Source organism: Phocoena sinus, chromosome X (assembly GCF_008692025.1).
Source record: "Phocoena sinus isolate mPhoSin1 chromosome X, mPhoSin1.pri, whole genome shotgun sequence".
Lineage (NCBI taxonomy): Eukaryota > Metazoa > Chordata > Mammalia > Artiodactyla > Phocoenidae > Phocoena > Phocoena sinus.
The window spans coordinates 93,462,649-93,483,287 of NC_045784.1; the positions used below are offsets into that span (position 1 = coordinate 93,462,649).

A 20,639-nucleotide genomic window follows, 5' to 3' on the forward strand; every position below is an offset into this window, starting at 1 on the left:
TATGAAAACATACAAAATATAAACTTGATAATCAATGATTAACTATGTCAGTGCTACTTTAAGAAATCACATTTTCAAATCATACCTCACTTAAGGGTAATTTAAACACCAAATAAAGAGATAATTTGCCTTCTGAAAAGGATAAGCTGTATTCACTAAACTTTAAATCAGAAAGTTATAAAAAAATACAAGAGATTAAACAGGTAAGCATACCAGTTGCACTTTAGAAGATCATACTTCTACATAGATATTACATCACTGAGACTTCTGTAAAGGGCTGGGGTGCTTTTTAAAAAAATCCTATTTTCTTTCACACACTATTAAAAAGCTCCAAATGATTTTAAAACATATAGGAGAAAGCTCATATACATGTTAAAGAAATTGGTTGCCTTTGGTTCATGAAATCAAACTTTACAGGAGCTACATTACAATATAATTAACTTTATATTTTAATATTAAAACTTTTAACATTAAAACATTTGTAGACAAATGACTTATTTAGCCATTTTCTTACAAAATGGCTAAGTAAGTCACTACAACTCAGCTACCTGGCCACCATGATGTGAAACTGTATCATGGTAGAGAACAAACAAAAAAACTTCACTCTGCTCTTCAGCAGTAAATATACCTTATAAGTGAGATTAATAAAAGAATTCCAAGACTGATAAATCTGTTGAAGACTGAAATCTTACAGCCATTCAGTCAACCCTTAACACTAAAACTAAAACATTAAAATTAACATTTTAACATTAAAACTTTTTAAATGTTAATATTTTAAGAAAATAAAAGTCATTAAGAGTAGCTAGCAGGATCTTTTGCTATCAGGCAGTCTACGAGACTGAATAATCATGTGAAATATACATCCGTCTGCCCCTTGTAAGTCTCATCTGACTCAAAGTTAGTAAGCCAATATAATAAATATGAAATAGCTAATACAAGCAAACTTTTAACCTGGTATACAGTAATTATAATAAATACATCTGAAAACTGAAAAAAGCAAAATAAAAACACCTAGGGTGAATATATAGATGCTCTCTAACACCACATTGCACCTGTGCCTAGCTACCTTGACTAGGAGTATCTCACAACTATGACTGATCTTTGGGTTTGTCTCTAACAAGATTAACCAAACCTGTTTACTTCATCACCTGGACAGGTATTAACTCCTGAAGTCGCCATCCTGCTAGTCTCTTCCCAGCTTTCCCCAGAAAAGAAAGCACCTCAGCTGCCATGTTGAAAATGCTCTTTCTTGTTCTAGCACGTGTTCCCTCCCATAACACCTTAAGAACATCCTCAGCATTCATTCATCAGATAATGTTTGTTCTAGGTCATCGGATAGTATATAATTGGGACCCTACTCACATGTGTTAAAGAGATCTAGTATGTCGAAATGAGATCTAGGAGCCCATGTTGTGCTTCTGCACTTCACACACACTGTGTATGTAACACTGTGTTACATATCTCTTCCTCATTTTAAGTGATCGCAACACACGATTTTTTTTTAACATCTTCTGGAGTATAATTGCTTGACAATGTTTTGTTAGTTTCTGCTGTATAACAAAGTGAATCAGCTCTATGTATACATATATCCCCATATCCCCTCCGTCTTGCATCTCCCTCCCACCCTCCCTATCCCACCCCTCTAGGTGGTCACACAGCACGGAGCTGATCTCCCTGTGTGATGCAGCTGCTTCCCACTAGCTATCTGTTTTACATGTGGTACTGTATATATGTCAATGCTACTCTCTCACTTCGTCCCAGCTAGCTTTCCAAAGTTGAGAGTGGGCTGGATATAATTTAATCCAAAGCTTACGTGTAAGGAATTTTGAGGATATATGATGCTAGAAGTGGCACCTACTGACAAAGCATGATGTTACAATCCAACTTTATCAGACGTCATGAAAAAGGGGAGACAAACTAACTAAGTTTTAGGAGTTATGTGTTCAGTGCTGTAGAAGGGAAGCAGCCAGCACAATGACAATTCCAGTGTTCTACAGCTGCTGCTAAAGAGGATCTGCTACAGGTCCCTGTAGACAAAACCCTGCTGCTACATTAGACGGCCCATCACGCATGGTGTAGACTTTAATTTTGTCTGTAGAGTCTTCCATTTACTGGATATTTTTTCTTTATGATCTTAACACTAGTTAATCAAAAACAACTGGGCTACAGATCTGGTCTTTCAAATTAGCTCACAGTTACACATGTGTTTCATCTGAGTGAGAAATATGCAGACTCTGTCATCTTACCTATTTGTTACTCATCTGTCTTCTATCATCTTATCTACTAATTATAATAAAGTAATACAACTGTGGGCTGCCAAACATGAACTCAGGCTCAAATAAAAATCTGTAACCAGCAGTGATACTTTCCACAGGAGTACCTTTGTGTTATAGGGAGAATTTTGCAACTTATATCTTTTTTGGCCACATGCCCTATCTTCCACCTTTGCTAGAAGAGGGACCAGTTTAATAGGTTGGTTCTCTGCTAATGTTGTTTCCCAGTACTTCACACTGTTAAAAGTTATGCAGCAATGTAGTCTTAAACCATTTCTTACAAAATGGCTGATTAAGTCACTACAGCTCAGCTACCTGGCCACCATGATGTGAAACTGTATCATGGTAGAAAACAAAACAAAACAAAAAAGCTTCACTCTGCTCTTCAGTAGTAAATATTCATTATAAATGAGGTTAATAAAAGAACTCAAAGAGTGATAAATCTGTTGAAGACTGAAATCTTATGGCCAGTCAACTCTTAAATATTAGTGTTGGTAAGAAAAGGGCACAGGTATTCCAGACAACGAAAAATTCAATACGTATTTTTTATTAACATTATTATTAATTCAATATGTATTTAAATTGTTGACATTATTATTAATTCAATATGTATTTAAATTATTGACATTGCATTAGTGTGTGCCTGACATTTGAGAAATTAAAGAATTCTTAACTAAAGAAGGAAGCCACATGAAGTCAAATACAAGAAGCCCTGGAAAAGTACTCCTAGAGATAATGTCTCCACGTTAGGGATCGGTAATACTTTCTGTTCTGTTCTCTCTTCACGTTCATTTGTTTACCTGGCCCATGCGAGCTTCACAAACGTGAGTGAGGCAAGGGAGATGAGGGAATTAGGTATTTCTGTTTTGAAGTGTGTTTGGGGATAGCCAAGGCAGAGCTATGCCAATTGAAGAGGAGTCTCCAAGGTGTCTGTTGACACCTGAACACAACTGGCCACAACTGGCCTCTCGCTAAGGCTCCTGGCAACTCCAGCTCTTCACCTTGGTAGTTTTTTCTGTTACACATCTAGACGGGCTGCAGGCCAACTACTGTAAGTATTTATCTATGTGTGTAGATGTGTGTGGTGGCGGGGGGGAGAGAGGGAGAGAGGGACAGAGAGAGAGAGAGAGAGAGAGAGAGAGAGAGAGAGAGAGAGAGAGAGAGAGAGAGAAAACAGACTCTCTGGATAAATAACTATAGAAGCCTGAATACTACAGCCCTCACAATTGCACTGTGGTCTATTTCCCAAAGGAAACACTAAACTTATTGGTATCTTCTTTGTCAATCATGGAAATAGCATGCTGCCTATGTAGCTGAATTCAGGGACAACTAATTCTGGCCTGTTGATGAAAATCTTTGGTCATGTTCAAGATTTTTCTAATGCAGGCTGATCAGTAGACTTTAAGCCTTAGCTTTACAAGAACACTGAGTGTTTTGAATTAGCACATAAGAACTACTAGATCTTCTGTTTCAATTTCATAATCTATCATAATGAAAGCAATTCTCAGAAGAGCAGAAACACAAGAGAGGCAGCATTGTATACAGGGCTTTGGTCCTAGCTCAGCAGCTCGCTCAGCTGCACTACCTGGAACAAATTAAATAACCTCCTGTGTGTTTCCTCATCTGTACCATGAGAAAGTTGGATTCAGACTTTAAGATATCATGGACCAATACAAGTTTTAAAAACAAAGAAGGCAGCAATGACACAGCTGCCAATTTTTGTTTTGGCCAGGTATGGACATAAAAACAAAACCCATAAACCTGTCATTTACTATCACTATCATTTCATAAAGTACAGAATGGGTCTAACTCCTCAAAATTAGGAGGATGTATCTTATAATAAGAAGCAATCATTTAAATGGAAAAAGTTTAGCTCTAAAAATCTCATGGCCTGTTGTCTTTATTTTCCTCACTTCACCATGGACCAGTAAAAACTCTTCACTGGTGAGGGCACGGTCTATAGGTCAATGTTTGGGAACCCCTGGACTAGGTAATTTTCAAGGTCCAAGGCTCAAACACTAAAATTCTAACTTTAGGTGCTCTGTTGTATTTCTTTCATTCTATATTATAGTCTAGAGTAGATGCCTCCGTAAAGGACAGTAGAGATGCTTAGATTTTTGAAGATCAGAAATATATGTAAAACAGTTTGAGAAACAGTAAGTAGAATAAGCTTCAATTTACTGGAGAAAATATACACTACTACAGATTCAACTTCATCAATATTAATGAACCAGTCACTGGACACTTACACTTATTAAGCTCATTTTACAGATGAGGAAATTGAGGCAAAGGGAAGCTAAACAGCTTGTCAAAGACACACCGCCTCAGTAGCCAGAATTGGAACTCCAATCTGTGACTCCATTTTTTGGTAATACTCAAAAGAAAAAGATTGTATTTGGATTTTAAGCATCACTTCCCCTTTGATAAGTGAGTGACAGTTTAAATTGTAGAAGTTGCCCAGAGTAAAAAGCTTTCCTATTTTACTTTCCCAAATATTGCCTTTTTACCACAAACATAAATACTGGCAGGGCTTTTCTAATATAAAGAGAGGAAAAATGCCTGTTAGTTTGGTCACTTAGTTTTCTCCAAAAGCTGACAAGATGGCAAATTTAGAATTTTTAAAGGACAAATACTTACAGATTTCCTCTTTTTCTCTTAAGAAGAACCCGTGTATCTTTCGTGACTCCAATCTGCAATAAGAGACAACATTTATGTATAGTGACATGAGAAAAGATCCCCTTTAAAAAGAAACCTCGGACTTCCCTGGTGGCGCAGTGGTTAAGAATCTTCCTGCCAGTGCAGGGGACACTGGTTCAAGCCCTGGTCCGGGAAGATCCCACATGCTGCAGAGCAACTAAGCCCGTGCACCACAACTACTCAGCCTGCGCTCTAGAGCCCGCAAACCACAACTACTGAGCCCGCGTGCCACAACTACTGTAGCCCATGCACACAGAGCCCGTGTTCCGCAGCAAGAAAAGCCACCGCAATGAGAAGCCCACGCACCGCAACAAAGAGTAGCCCCCGCTCGCCACAACTAGACAAAGCCTGCACACAGCAACGAAGACCGAATGCACCCAAAAATAAAAATAAATGAATTTTTTAAAATAAATCACTAAATAAAAAGAAACCTCACATGCTGTTTCACATTACCTGTGCATGATAAGCCAGGTAGTTCATGATAAGCCAGGTACCAAAGGAAAAACAAGAAATGACTAAAAGTCGTGCTATTGGGATCTCACAAAAGTAACTGAGCCTGGCTCAAAGAAACAATATTCAAAACTCTACAAGTGGGGTTTACCCCAGGAATGCAAGGATTCTTCAATATATGCAAATCAATCAGTGTGATACACCATATTAACAAACTGAAGGAGAAAAACCATATGATCATTTCAATAGATGCAGAAAAAGCTTCTGACAAAATTCAACACCGATTTATGATAAAAACCCTCCAGAAAGTGGGCATAGAGGGAACCTATCTCAACATAATAAAGGCCATATATCACAAACCCATAGCCAAATTGTTCTCAATGGTGAAAAACTGAAACCATGGCCTCTAAGATCAGGAACAAGACAAGGTTGTCTACTCTCACCACTGTTATTCAACATAGTTCTGGAACTTTTAGCCACAGCAATCAGAGAAGAAAAAGAAATAAAAGGAATCCAAATTGGAAAAGAAGAAGTAAAGCTGTCACTGTTTGCAGATGACATGATACTATACATAGAGAATCCTAAACATGCTACCAGAAAACTGCTAGAGCTAATCAACGAATTTGGTAAAGTAGCAGGATACAAAATTAATGCACAGAAATCTCTTGCATTCCTATATACGAAGGATGAAAAATCTAAAAGAAAAATTAAGGAAACACTCCCATTTACCACTGCAACAAAAAGAATAAAATACCAAAGTGAGACAGTGGCATGGACATATATACACTACCAAACGTAAAATAGATAGCTAGTGGGAAGCAGCCGCACAGCACAGGGAGATCATCTAGGTGGTTTGTGACCACCTAGAGGGGTGGGATAGGGAGGGTGGGAGGGAGGGAGACGCAAGAGGGAAGAGATATGGGAATATATGCATATGAATAACTGATTCACTTTGTTATAAAGCAGAAACTAACACACCATTGTAAAGCAATTATACTCCAATAAAGATGTTTAAAAAAAAAAACCTAGGAATAAACCTACCTAAGGAGACAAAAGACCTGTATGCGGAAAACTATAAGACACTGATGAAAGAAATTAAAGATGATACAAACAGATGGAGAGATATACCATGTTCTTGGATTAGAAGAATCAACATTGTGAAAATGACTACATTACCCAAAGCAATCTACTTCTCAGTGCAATCCCTACCAAACTACCAATGGCATTTTTCACAGAAGTAGAACAAAAAACTTCACAATTTGTATAGAAAAACAAAAGACCCCAAAGAGCAAAAGCAATCTTGAGAAAGAAAAACGGAGCTGGAGGAATCAGGCTCCCAGATTTCAGACTATACTACAAACCTACAGTAATCAAGACAGTATGGTACTGGCACAAAAACAGAAATATAGATCAATGGAACAGAGTGTAAGCCCAGAGATAAACCCACGCATGTATGCTCACCTTATTTTTGATAAAGGAAGCAAGAATATACAATGGAGAATAGACAGCCTCTTCAATAAGTGGTACTGGGAAAACTGGACAGCTACAAGTACCATTATATTTCAGAATGATGATAATCAATTTTAGCCAAACAGAAAATCTTTCATTTTACTCCTAAGTCAAAAATTATTCTTTTCAATGCTAGAAGAACATATAAATTGTATATCCATGACAACAATGAATATTTCTTTATGTAGTTAAAGCTGCAGTATTCAGGGGTAAGTTCTTTGTTTCACTTTCTAAGTTTTGAAGCAATGTTTATTTATACTATACCCACTGTCTTTACCCTAGCTCAAAGACAGAGTCTAGTTTGAATGTGAAGAGAAATACTTCAACTCTAGCTAAGAATTCTATTATCACTCTTTCTGTTACTTAACTTCTCCCCTTATAATTAGTATGATAAATTATGTATATAAATTATATATACACACACACATATAGTTTTATCATTAGTATGGTTTTATATATATCACACATACACACAATTTGCATAGCACACATATGTAAATTGTGTATGTATAAAAATGACAAGTACCTAACCTACAATATAAGTACCAGACTTCACCTGGGACGGGAAGATAAACTACGTGCATAGAAACTCCACTCCTTACTTCAAAAGTTGCACACTTTCAGAATGGAAATAGGCTTTAAAATGAGAGTAATGAACTAGTCTCTAAAAACAAACTCTCCTCCCTCTCCCCTCCAAATGGACTAAAATAGGGTCTACTTTCTAGAACATTAGGAAAGCATCTTATATGCTTCCCTACACAGCAAAATTAAGAATTTCTTTCTAATCAGTATTGATTAGTTTTACTCTTAAGGTGAATGTGGGGCTTCCCTGGTGGCGCAGTGGTTGAGAGTCCGCCTGCCGATGCAGGGGACACGGGTTCGTGCCCCAGTCCGGGAAGATCCCACATGCCGCGGAGCGGCTGGGCCCGTGAGCCATGGCCGCTGAGCCTGCGCGTCCGGAGCCTGTGCTCCGCAACGGGAGAGGCCAAAACAGTGAGAGGCCCGGGTACTGAAAAAAATAAATAAATAAATAAAGATGAATGTGAGAATATTAGAAAACAAAAAAAGGTGCACTATCCCTATCCTTTTGATTACCTTGGATGAAACTAACAACAGTATCAAGAGGGAAAGGCACATTCTTTTAAAAGTTCTCAATAGAACAACTGCATTTAAATAAGATTTTTTTTCAAGCAACAAATATCAAAAATCTACTTGTAAGATCCACCTAAGATACAGCTTGACTATTAGGAAACAACCACTGGGAAAGAAAAGTTTTAATAGATGAAAATTGCTGTCACATTGATAATTCTTGACTCAGGACCAGCAATCTTTTTTTTTTTTTTGCAATTTTAAAATTTTATTTTATTTATTTATTTATACAGCAGGTACTTATTAGTCATCAATTTTATACACATCAGTGTATGCATGTCAATCCCAATCGTCCAATTCAGCCCACCACCATCCACACACCCCCGCGGCTTTCCCCCCTTGGTGTCCATACGTTTGTTCTCTACATCTGTGTCTCAATTTCTGCCCTGCAAACCAGTTCATCTGTACCATTTTTCTAGGTTCCACATACATGCGCTAATATACAATATTTGTTTTTCTCTTTCTGACTTACTTCACTCTGTATGACAGCCTTTAGATCCATCCACGTCTCAACAAATGACTCAGTTTCATTCCTTTTTATGGCTGAATAATATTCCATTGTATGTATGTATGACATCTTCTTTATCCATTCGTCTGTTGATGGGCATTTAGGTTGCTTCCATGACCTGGCTATCGTAAATAGTACTGCAATGAACATTGGCGTGCATGTGTCTTTTTGAATTATGGTTTTCTCTGGGTATATGCCCAGAAGTGGAATTACTGGATCATATGGTAATTCTATTTTCAGTTTTTGAAGCAAATTCCATACTGCTCTCCACAGTGGCTGTACCAATTTACATTCCCACCAACAGTGCAAGAGGGTGCCCTTTTCTCCACACCCTCTCCAGCATTTGCTGTTTGTAGATTTTCTGATGATGCCCCTTCTAACTGGTGTGAGGTGATACCTCACTGTAGTTTTCATTTGCGTTTCTCTAATAATTAGTGATGTTGAGCAGCTTTTCATGTGCTTCTTGGCCATCTGTATGTCTTCTTTGGATAAATGTCTATTTAGGTCTTCTGCCCATTTTTGGATTGGGTTGTTTGTTTCTTTAATATTGAGATGCATGAGCTCTTTATATATTTTGGAGATTAATCCTTTGTCGGTTGATTCATTTGCAAATATTTTCTCCCATTCTGAGGGTTGTCTTTTCGTCTTGTCTATGGTTTCCTTTGCTGTGCAAAAGCTTTTAAGTTTGATTGGGTCCCATTTGTTTATTTTTGTTTTTATCACCATTACTCTAGGAGGTGGATCAAAAAAGATCTTGCTGTGATTTATGTCAAAGAGTGTTCTTCCTATGTTTTCCTCTAAGAGTTTTATAGTATCCGGTCTTACATTTAGGTCTTGAATCCATTTTGAGTTTATTTTTGTGTATGGTGTTAGGGAGTGTTCTAATTTCATTCTTTACATGTAGCTGTCCAGTTTTCCCAGCACCATTTATTGAAGAGACTGTCTTTTCTCCATTGTATATCCTTGCCTCCTTTATCACAGATGAGTTGACCATAGGTGCGTGGGTTTATCTCTGGGCTTTCTATCTTGTTCCATTGATCTATGTTTCTGTTTTTGTGCCAGGACCATATTGTCTTGATTACTGTAGCTTTGTAGTATAGTCTGAAGTCAAGGAGTCTGATTCCGCCAGCTAGGTTTTTTCCCCTCAAGACTGCTTTGGCTATTCGGGGTCTTTGTGTCTCCATACAAATTTTAAGATTTTTTGTTCTAGTTCCGTAAAAAATGCCATTGGTAATTTGATAGGGATTGCATTCAATCTGTAGATTGCTTTGGGTAGTATAGTCATTTTCACAATCTTGATTCTTCCAATCCAAGAACAGAGAATCTTCTTTCTCTACTTCCTTTAGGTGTAAGGTTAGATTGTTTATTTGAGATTTTTCTTGTTTCTTGAGGTAGGCTTGTATTGCTATAAACTTCCCTCTTAGAACTGCTTTTGCTGCATCCCATAGGTTTTGGATCATCGTGTTTTCATTGTCATTTGTCTCTAAGTATTTTTTGATTTCCTCTTTGATTTCTTCAGTGATCTCTTGGTTATTTAATAACGTATTGTTTAGCCTCCACGTGTTTGTGGTTTTTTTTACATTGTTTTCCCTGTAATTCATTTCTAATCTCACAACGTTGTGGTCAGAAAAGATGCTTGATACGATTTCAATTTTCTTAAAATTTACTGAGGCTTGATTTGTGACCCAAGATGTGATCTATCCTGGAGAATGTTCCGTGTGCACTTGAGAAGAAAGTGTAATCTGCTGTTTTTGGATGGAATGTCCTATAAATATCAATTCAATCTATCTGGTCTATTGTGCCATTTAAAGCTTCTGTTTCCTTATTTATTTTCATTTTGGATGATCTGTCCATTGGTGTGAGGTGTTAAAGTCCCCCACTATTATTGTGTTACTGTCGATATCCTCTTTTATAGCTGTTAGCAGTTGCCTTATGTATTGAGGTGCTCCTATGTTGGGTCCATATATATTTATAATTGTTATATCTTTTTCTTGGATTGATCCCTTGACCATTACGTAGTGTCCTTCCTTGTCTCTTGTAACATTCTTTATTTTAAAGTCTATTTTATCTGACATGAGTATTGCTACTCCAGCTTTCTTTTGATTTCCATTTGCATGGAACATCATTTTCCATCCCTCACTTTCAGTCTGAATGTGTCCCTAGGTCTGTAGTGGGTCTCTTGTAGACAGCACACGTATGGGTCTTGCTTTTGTATCCATTCAGCAAGCCTGCGTCTTTTGGTTGGAGCATTTAATCCATTCACGTTTAGAGTAATTATCGATATGTATGTTCCTGTGACCATATTCTTAATTGTTTTAGGTTTGTTTTTGTAGGTCCTTTTCTTCTCTTGTGTTTCCCACTTAGAGAAGTTCCGTTAGCATTTGTTGTAGAGCTGGTTTGGTAGTGCTGAATTCTCTTAGCTTTTGCTTGTCTGTAAAGCTTTTGATTTCTCCATGGAATCTGAATGAGATCCTTGTGGGCAGAGTAGTCTTGGTTGTGGGTTCCTCCCTTTCATCACTTTAAGTATATCATGCCACTCCCTTCTGGCTTGTAGAGTTTCTGCTGAGAAATCAGCTGTTAACCTTATGGGAGTTCCCTGGTATGTTATTTGTCATTTTTCCCTTGTTGCTTTTAATATTTTTTCTTTGTCTTTAATTTTTGGCAATTTGATTACTATGTGTCTGGGAGTGTTTCTCCTTGGGTTTATCCTGTATGGGACTCTCTGCACTTCCTGGACTTGGGTGGCTATTTCCTTTCCCATGTTAGGGAAGTTTTCGACTATAATCTCTTCAAATATTTTCTCTGGTCCTTTCTCTCTCTTTTCTCCTCCTGGGAAACCTATAATGCGAATGTTGTTGCGTTTAATGTTGTCCCAGAGGTCTCTTAGGCTGTCTTCATTTCTTTTCGTTCTTTTTTCTTTATTCTGTTCTGCAGCAGTGAATTCCTCCATTCTGTCTTCCAGGTCACTTATCCATTCTTCTGCCTCAGTTATTCTGCTATTGATTCCTTCTAGTGTAGTTTTCATTTCAGTTATTGTATTGTTCATCTCTGTTTGGTCGGTCTTTAATTCTTCTAGGTCTTTGTTAAACATTTCTTGCATCTTCTCGATCTTTGCCTTCGTTCTTTATCCGAGGTCCTGAATCATCATTATTCTGAATTCTTTTTCTGGAAGCTTGCCTATCTCCACTTAATTTAGATGTTTTTCTGGGGTTTTATCTTGTTCCTTCAACTAGTACATAGCCCTCTGCCTTTTCATCTTGTCTATCTTTGTGTGAATGTGGTTTTTATTCCAAAGGCTGCAGGATTGTGGTTCTTCTTGCTTCTGCTGTCTGCCCTCTAGGACCAGCAATCTTATGATACTGATTTTAGAAAATGTGTTGGACAAATCGATTGCATAATATCAAACACTGGACTTACCAAATCTCTTCCTTCCAAGTTTACTCAAGCAGTATGGTGATACATGGGTGATTCCGAATTCACAAGGCCTTTACTAAAATACTAAAGAACTGAATAATAGTTGAAAGAAGTATCTGTTAATTTAAGAGACCCTGACCAGAAATTACTGCTGTGTAACAAACCAAACGTTCCAAAAACTTGGACTATTTTTGCCAGAAGTTACATTTTGTTTTCAAAGGCATGACTCAATAAATATACATACAGAAAGCACTAACGTAATGAACAGTAAGCACTCATGAAGCAATAATTTTTTATTAATTTTTATTGGAGTATATAGTTGCTTTACAGTGTTGTGTTAGTTTCTGCTGTACAGCAAAGTACAGTTCGTGAAGCAATAATTTTAGAAGAAAAGTATTAGCATTTTTCCCTACATTAAAGATGAGATTGATAAACTACTTGAAAAGGAAAAATATATTTTTAGAAACACAGACTCTTAGAGCTAAAATATGGCCTGCTTCAACAATTCTCAAAGTATCTGGGGCCGCCAGTTCGTTGTAGTACTACTGTTTATAATATTACATCCCCCACTTTCATTTCTGCCAGGAATAATTTTTATTTGCTGAAACAGACAGCAATGCACTGGGGATCCATCAAAAGTAGTGCCAATTAAGAATAAAGAAATTACTCATTGTTGCCAAATGTATACAGAAAGGCACTTTTTATCCTGTTGACAGAAGTGTAAATTGGTACAAGCTTTACAGAAAGCAATTTGGCAATAGGCATCCGGACACTTGAAGTCATACATAACTCATGACCGAATAATTTCACTCTCTACTTCTATGAATATCCTAAGGAAATAGTCTGAGATGCACACACAAAAAAAATGTAGACAATAGTCACCACTGTGATATAAATAACAGAAAAACTAGAAACAACATCAAATGCCCAAGAGGAGATTGGTAAAATAATGATGTATCCTTATGACTGAATACTACACAGTCATCAAGTGCAGTGTTGTCAAAGATATTTAAGGATATGAGAAAACGGTCAAGATATATGAAGTGAAATTGGTTTAAGATGCAACTTAACCAAATATATGCAGGCTACAAGCTGAAATGTTAATCTCTGGGTTGTAGAATTATAGGTGATTTTTAGTTTTGTCCTTCTATTTTCCCCTACATTTTCTAAAACTTCTACAGTGAACACATTACTTTTATCATTCAATACATAAGTAGAAAATATAGCACCAGTCTCAACGAATTCTGGCGTGTGTCTGTGTATATATGTGTGTGTTGATAAGTGACAATGAGTATGGCCCTTAAGGCATTTGGCCCTGTTCACGTGGTAAAGAGATGCTACAAAAGGAGCCAAAAGTTGACTTCAACCTCACTACGGAAAGAAGATTTGACACTTATGTGTTTAAACTAGACTCAAAGTAAAATAAACTTCTTTCGCTCATGTAATATGATCTATGAAGCGAGACAAAATGAGTGGGGTTTTTTTCTTGCTATAACTACAATGTTAAATGCTTCCTAAAACTAAGCATCCCCGTGGTACCCTCTGTCAAAATGCGACTAACAAAAATTGACTACTACTGGCAAGTGAATAGACAATATCAAAAAGCCAGATAATCATGAGGGGTTCCATACAGATGGAAATACTGTATCAATAATTTCCTTGAAGCCCAGAGTTCCACTCACTTATCCTATTAAAACAAACAGGAACTCAAATGCCAGATGATACCAGCCTAAGATTTAATAGGTATGAGAAGAGTCATACTGGCACTCCTCTGCCCCACAAGGAAACCATTTTTCAGCTAACCAGACCCAGCCCAATGGGAATTGAGGCCTCCCAGATGAAGGCGTCATGGGCAAAAGGCACCAACTGGGTATCCCTTCTTTGCTTACCACACAGGGGATGAGAGGGACGGTGAAGGGAGGGGATTTCAGAAGTCAGCTCTCCATCAGTACCCACTTGTTTACAACCTGAACTCTGGGACCAACTACTCAGAACTTTAGAGGGTATCATTTACCTAAGAATGTCTTGCTTCAGATGTTCCAATCAACTGTGGTATCAGCTTACTAATGTGTACTAGCTGACTTCAAAAAGCAGTAGGAGGCAGAAAAGGCTGAATCATTTCTTTCCCTCAAAGTTTTCATTTCAAAATGTTTCAGGCAACAGTAAAGTATCATTAAGTAATCTCACTTCCTGTAAGGCCCACACAGCTCTGTGTCCTGCAATAACCTCGACAGGGCCTAGCAGCACTGAGTTCACAATGCTCAAACTTCTAAAAGGAACACAGCTGCTACACATACAATTCCACTGCGATATACGATAATACAGTTACTGGAAAATTAATGGTTTTACTCCAAAGTAAAGGGAAAGCTACCTGTGGCTGCTGGTTACCTCAATTTGTGAGCTTAGCTTCAGAAGCACTGGCTCAACCCGACTGACTTAGTACTTGGAAATTTCCCAGCTTGCCTAGGTCCGTCCCCTGGTTTATACATGTTGTCCCAGAGTAATTCTTATCAGAGTGTCCCCCCGCCTTTTTGCAAAAACATCCGTAATGATGACCCCAGTAATAACCCTAACTCTGGTCGCACGGAGAACAAGGCAAGAATGTGTGGCTACATCAGCAAAAGCCTACCTTCACTACTGGAAAGACACTTCCAAGTACTAAGTCCTGACTGAATCCACAGTCATATACAAATGGGAAAATAAATGAAACAACCAGCTTTGTGCCATCTAACACACACACACACACACACACACACACACACACACAACTTTTTATTCCAAGTGTTTCAACGATATCAAATTACAACAATCTTAAATAGTTTATATACAACTGAGTATTTATAACCCAACTTCTAAAATCTAGACTTAAACTTTAATTAATAATTTCAAACTGAAGTCAATTCCTCATCTTACAAAGCACACACTTGTATATTAAGTACATAAAGGACAAATCAGATCTGTTGTAAGAAAATATCTCCATGAATAGGTTTTTAATTCATATGACTTTTAAAGACTATAGTCCTATTTAAGAAGTTGTGTTTACCCTTTCACTAACTTAACCTAAGTCAGAGAAAGGGATATTGCCAAATCAACTTTAGCAAGCAAACAAAAACTCTAGCCTTGTGGGAAATACATACCTTACACTCATTTTTTAAAAATACGACCAATTACAACTTCCCATCTATGATTTTCTGGAAAATATGGGTTAGCAACCATAGAGTTGCACATCAAATGAGGTATTTGATTCCCAATCAATGATAAAAGACTAAAGCAAACCCGAGACTTTCCGGGCTAACCCAGATGCTGTAAGCTTAAGGACTTTTTCACATTATTTGTAAGCTCCAGTTCTTGGAAGAGGCTGTACCCAGTACAGCCTAATGTTCAGTTTACTAAGAAAGATTTAACTTGGCCCTTAAAAAGACCACAGATGAACAGGATAAGGCGCTATGCTTCATCAAAGGGTAAAGGGGGGGGGGGGAGCCGGGGAGGGGGGGAGGACAATGAAGCTCCAGTATCTATAATGCAGCGTCCTGCTGAGGTAGTTGTGAGCCAACGTGCTGGAGCCAGACGGCCTGGGTCCAGTTCCTGGCGCTACAACTTACTAGAGTGGGGTGACCTCGGGCAAGTTCTGTGCATCATCTGCTACAACTCTAACATGGAGGGAATACTACTCCTACCTCCCGGGACTGGTGTGAAACTTATAAATGAGTTGATCTCACAGCCCGAGCCATCACAAACTTCTTTCAGGTTCTCAAAAGCACGAAGCTTAATCTCTCACCTCTGCATCTAGCACATCCTTTTCTCTCTGCCAAGAACATTCTCTTCTCCCTTTTCCTGGCTTCCTTTAGGTCTCAGTTTGAATGACGCTTCTAAACAGCCTTGCCCGCTTTACGTCAGGTGCCTCTGCTGTTTCCTCTCCCAGCACAGCACCTAAACGCGTTCAAGTTTCTGTTCCCCAGCTGGGCTGTAAGCTCTTTAAAGACAGAAGTCATCTCTGTCCCCATCGCTGCTATAATCCCCAGAACCTAGCACAGTACAGGTACACAGCAGGCGCTTACTAAATAGTTCTTGACTGAAATAACAAGTCATACTAAAGAGGAAGGAAACCAAAGAATGATTTCCCAGTTAAATCTTTCACTCTATGTATGTATGCCTCCTCACATCTGAGATACATAGGCGTGCTAACTCTCATACACTGACAAGTTTGAAATTAAACACAAGATGGGCCACATTCTGGCAGAGTACAAATTTTACTCCCATTCTGGGTAGGAATCATGACTTCATAAGCAGAGCGAATAACAGTCTGCTCAGTATGTTTACACGTATGATTTCATGTCTCACATTCCAAAGCCTTTACTTAAATAAGGATATCACAGCAAAATTATATGGCTAGTGTAGCGCTCTGATTCTCATCAGCTGGGCTAAATGAAACCCGTTACTGCAATTGGTACAGATGGAGAAAAGAAAAGGAAGGTGAGACCATAAACATGGGAGAAGAGGAAAGAAAGAAAAAAGTGAAAGTAGAGGTAAGAGCAACATCAGCTGCTCGTCTACAAGGTACCACTGGGTGGCGCCAGTGCCCCTGGCTATCCGATATAGATACAGAACCAGGACTCAGAGCCATCAGTCAGCCTGTATTTTCCAGAGCTTAGGCTGGATGCTCAGAAGTCTATTTTCAACATGCTGATGGACAGATGCAATTCACCGGAGTTCAAGTTCTCTGCATATGTCATCAACATAGGCATAAGTCTTAAGGATGTTGTGTTTATCAGAGACACCTGGAAGGTGATTTGTCAACATTTTTGCCTGGTGAAATGTTTCAGAGTCAGCTCACCATTCTAAATGCAGAGATTCTCAGTAGAGTGAGAGGCCAGGGGTTCTCAGTGGAGTGAGAATGGAGGAAAGGGATCAGAATGACCTAGAAAGCTTTTTTAAACTATTAGGTTGAACCACATAAAATTGCCAATAGTTGAAAAGCTGTTACATACAAAAATATAGCAATTTCAAATGGTTCAACCTAATACACACATATTTAGAATCACTGGGTTAATGAGCCATTGTTACTGATAGGAGTGTCCTATTTCTCAGGTTTGTTGTGGGGGGGGGAAACGTTGAGAACACCCGCATAGTTTGGCCTTAAATCATGAAGAATTAACTGAACAAAGAAATGGAAAAAAGTAACTAAGGACAGGGAATTCCCGGCAGTCCAGTGGGTACTAACGACTTGGCGCTTTCACTGCCGGGGACCTGGGTTCAATCCCTGGTCAGGGAACTAAGATCCCTCAAGCCACTGGCATGGCCAAATAAATAAACAAATAAATAAGGATAGGGAATAGATTAAACTACATTAAAAATAGAAGACATGGGAAGATGTTCACAAAAAATTTAAAAGCTATATTAAGTGTAAAAAAGCAAATCACAAAACAGTATATAAAACACATTTTGTTTTTGGGGGGAATCCAAAAACGTTTGGGGGATATGGAAGGATATATACTAAAAAATCTCAATAGTTGTCTCTGCGTAGGGGCACTACCCGTACTTTGCTTTGTTTTTTTATCCATACATGTTTTCTAAAATAAAAATGTATAACAATTTTGGATCCTGGAACAGGAAAAAAATTAAAGACTTTGGTAGTAAAACTAGGGAAATCCAAATAAATTCTAGAGTACTGTACCAGTGTCTGTTACGTAAAATGTTAACATTAGGGGGAGCTGGGGAAAAATATCCAGGACCTCTGAACTATCTTTACAAATTCATTGTAAATGTAAAATTATTCCAAAATGAAACATTTATTTAAAAAAATAAGCCATGTATTAAGATCACATTTTTTAAATCCAGAAGAAAAAATCCATTTGGTTAAGAGATTCCTACATTTAAACAAGAATATGGTGGAATAAAACTTCTTTGGTAGAAAGAAGTCTTGGAAGAAGCTACGCCTTCTAGCATGACAACCGAAAGTTGTAAAGACTTAATGACATATGCAGTGACTTTCATAATATGAAAGTGATGTTATCCTATTGGGCATAGGCTCACTGAAGCAGGAAACAAAAGGCTGAGTCTCTATTTTCTTTGGTTTTGTAATCATCACTGCTGAAGACTAACCACCATAAGGACATTTGAGGGAAAAAAATTAAAAATAAGTATAGCCAGTAACCACCCTTTTCATCTGTAAAATTTTTTTTTTGCTGTACGCGGGCCTCTCACTGCTGTGGCCTCTCCCGTTGCGGAGCACAGGCTCCGGACGCACAGGCTCAGCGGCCATGGCTCACGGGCGCAGCTGCTCCGCAGCATGTGGGATCTTCCCGGACCGGGGCACGAACCCGTGTCCCCTGCATCGGCAGGCGGACTCTCAACCACTGCGCCACCAGGGAAGCCCCATCTGTAAAATTTTTTTAAATTTAGTTTCCCAAATCCTGGGCAGCTACAGGTACATGCACATGTGTTCGTTCAAGAAAAATTCAATGAGCATTTACCAAGCCCACTCCTTCTGGAGCTTACTGTTCAATAGACAATATTTTAAGAGGACATGAGACTAACAGAGAGCAGACATATACGTATAATAGGAAAAGAGGGATACCCATGAGCCAACCCTCAACTCTATAATAATAGCCCAACCAGACTTTTTAAAAAAGTTAATAATAATAGCTACCCTCTGGGATTATCCAGTTATACCTGTTAATGCTTAGGTACCAGCTGTCTTGCTCAAAATGGATTTTTTAAAATTTCCTTTAAATATTAGGGCAAGGAAAATTATGCAAAGCCTGAAAGTGAGGTTCTGAAAAGGAATAAAGGAAAGGACAATGCAGAGCTAAAAACACAAACAGAAAACTAAAAGGTCTGGATCAATTTCATCTGCAGACTACTATCCATCTGTTACAAACAGGTTATAACCTTCTGGTTATACTCCTCCTCCAGCAAGAGTAAAATTTGGAATAGGTTAGTTCCACTGCAGAACACACACAACGGGGGTTTCCTTACTTGTAGGTTTCATTACTTGAGTATTGACAATGTGTCAATATAAGGCACTTTTGCAGAAGATGAGATCCAAAACAAGAATTTCAAAAACAGATTTAAAGAGAAGTACCAGTGTTCTAAAAACTCCCAAGCAGAGCAGAAGTCTTTTTCCCATCTCCATGAAACACTGCTTAAGGAAGGGGAGTTATGTGTCCCCATAAAAACGTCAGCCAAGAAACTTGCTGTAACTTCAACAGTGTTGATATTTCCGACCAGCAGATATCACCCATTTATCCCTAAAGCATTTAACTTCTGCTGTACCTACAATGTGTAATTTGCTTTTAAGACATCCCTTTGCAGTTATTTCTGTGTATAGTTAAGCGAAAATACATCATCTTTAAATTAGGTTATAATTCAATCCTCCTGGAAGCATCTGCAAACTGTGAGCAGCAGTAAAAGGTAAAGGCGGTTCTCTTTCTCATGTACTATACGGAGCAACCTGCTGCTTACTCTTCTTCAAAAGCAAAACTAAGGTCAACACAGAGGAGGTTCTGAAAACAAACGTTCTCTGTTTGAGGCCTGATGGTTGTGTGACAGCAACAGGCCAGATTTTTAAAGAATAAGAAAAGGGATTATCAGAATGCTTCCAGCACCTCGATCTTATGGTTTCCAGGGCTGCTATGTCTGAAAGTAGAAGAGAAAGGCATTGAGGTTCGGCGCCTGGTGCCACGTCCAGGCAACATCCTGATCTTTCATCAGCAATGGGCTACTGCCGGTAAAATCAAGAAAAAAAAATTAAAAAAAAAAAAAAAAAAGGTCCAGCAATCGCAGGACATGTCCCCGGATCTGGCCAAGTACCAAACTCAAATTCTAAAAGTTTAGCTCATCCCACAGAACAATTTTATGCAACCCAAATATGTAACTGTATGACTTTGAAACATCATCGATTTTCTTTCACACAGGAGGCAGAGGTCAGCAGCAGAGGCAACAAATCTAAGAATTGATTTTCCATCCTAAACAGACTCCTAATCACTCGTCTCAAAGCAGAAGAAGCATTTTCTCATGATCTCATGACAAAATGTTATGACATCTAGAAGAGACCAGACAAATAAAATGACCTTAGTGTCACATTAGCTAGGAATGATGCAAAATTAAAGAAATCAACTCTAGGTTGAAAAGCAATTCTTTCAGCCAAAATTAGCTGCTTCAAAACGAGTTGCTTCCATCTCATCAAAGTCATTAAAGTAACATATATGTGTTTCATAACAACAATCCTGTCTTTGGAAAAACACAGAGTTTTGACTCACTTTTGCAGATTTCCACCAGAGACTGTGATATCAGATTAAACACTGCAAGGCTTCTCAACACACTCTTAGCTTAGGGACCCAACAGGCTACAGCTTGTTTTTAAAATATGTCTCTAAAGAACAAACTGGAGTTGAGATTCCTAGTTTTCAAAACTCAAGGTACGCTCTGGCTAGAGACCATATGTTCATGGCCAACTCTCACTCCTTTGGTCATGCCCTAGTACAGCACTGACCTCCTCTTTCCTGTGGGCAGTGCCCTAAGCAACATGACCCTTCAGTCAAAGGCAGGGAGGGAGGTGGTCAATAGTCTTCCTCAGTTGAGGACAATTTGAAGCTAGATTGTAAGGAAGCACTTTCTCCCTAAGAGGTGAAAAAAAAA

At 38.3% G+C, this 20,639-nt stretch overlaps 1 protein-coding gene across 7 annotated transcripts in view; it reads right to left on the minus strand.

The window, feature by feature from the left end:
• ACSL4 (acyl-CoA synthetase long chain family member 4) overlaps nt 1-20,639 on the minus strand; it is a 74,289-nt gene that overhangs the window by 42,790 nt on the left and 10,860 nt on the right. For all 7 annotated transcript variants that reach the window (XM_032619286.1, XM_032619285.1, XM_032619290.1 and 4 more), the window contains exon 2: nt 4,911-4,963. The gene's annotated coding sequence lies outside the window, so the exon portion shown is untranslated. The remainder of the gene's footprint in view (nt 1-4,910; nt 4,964-20,639) is intronic.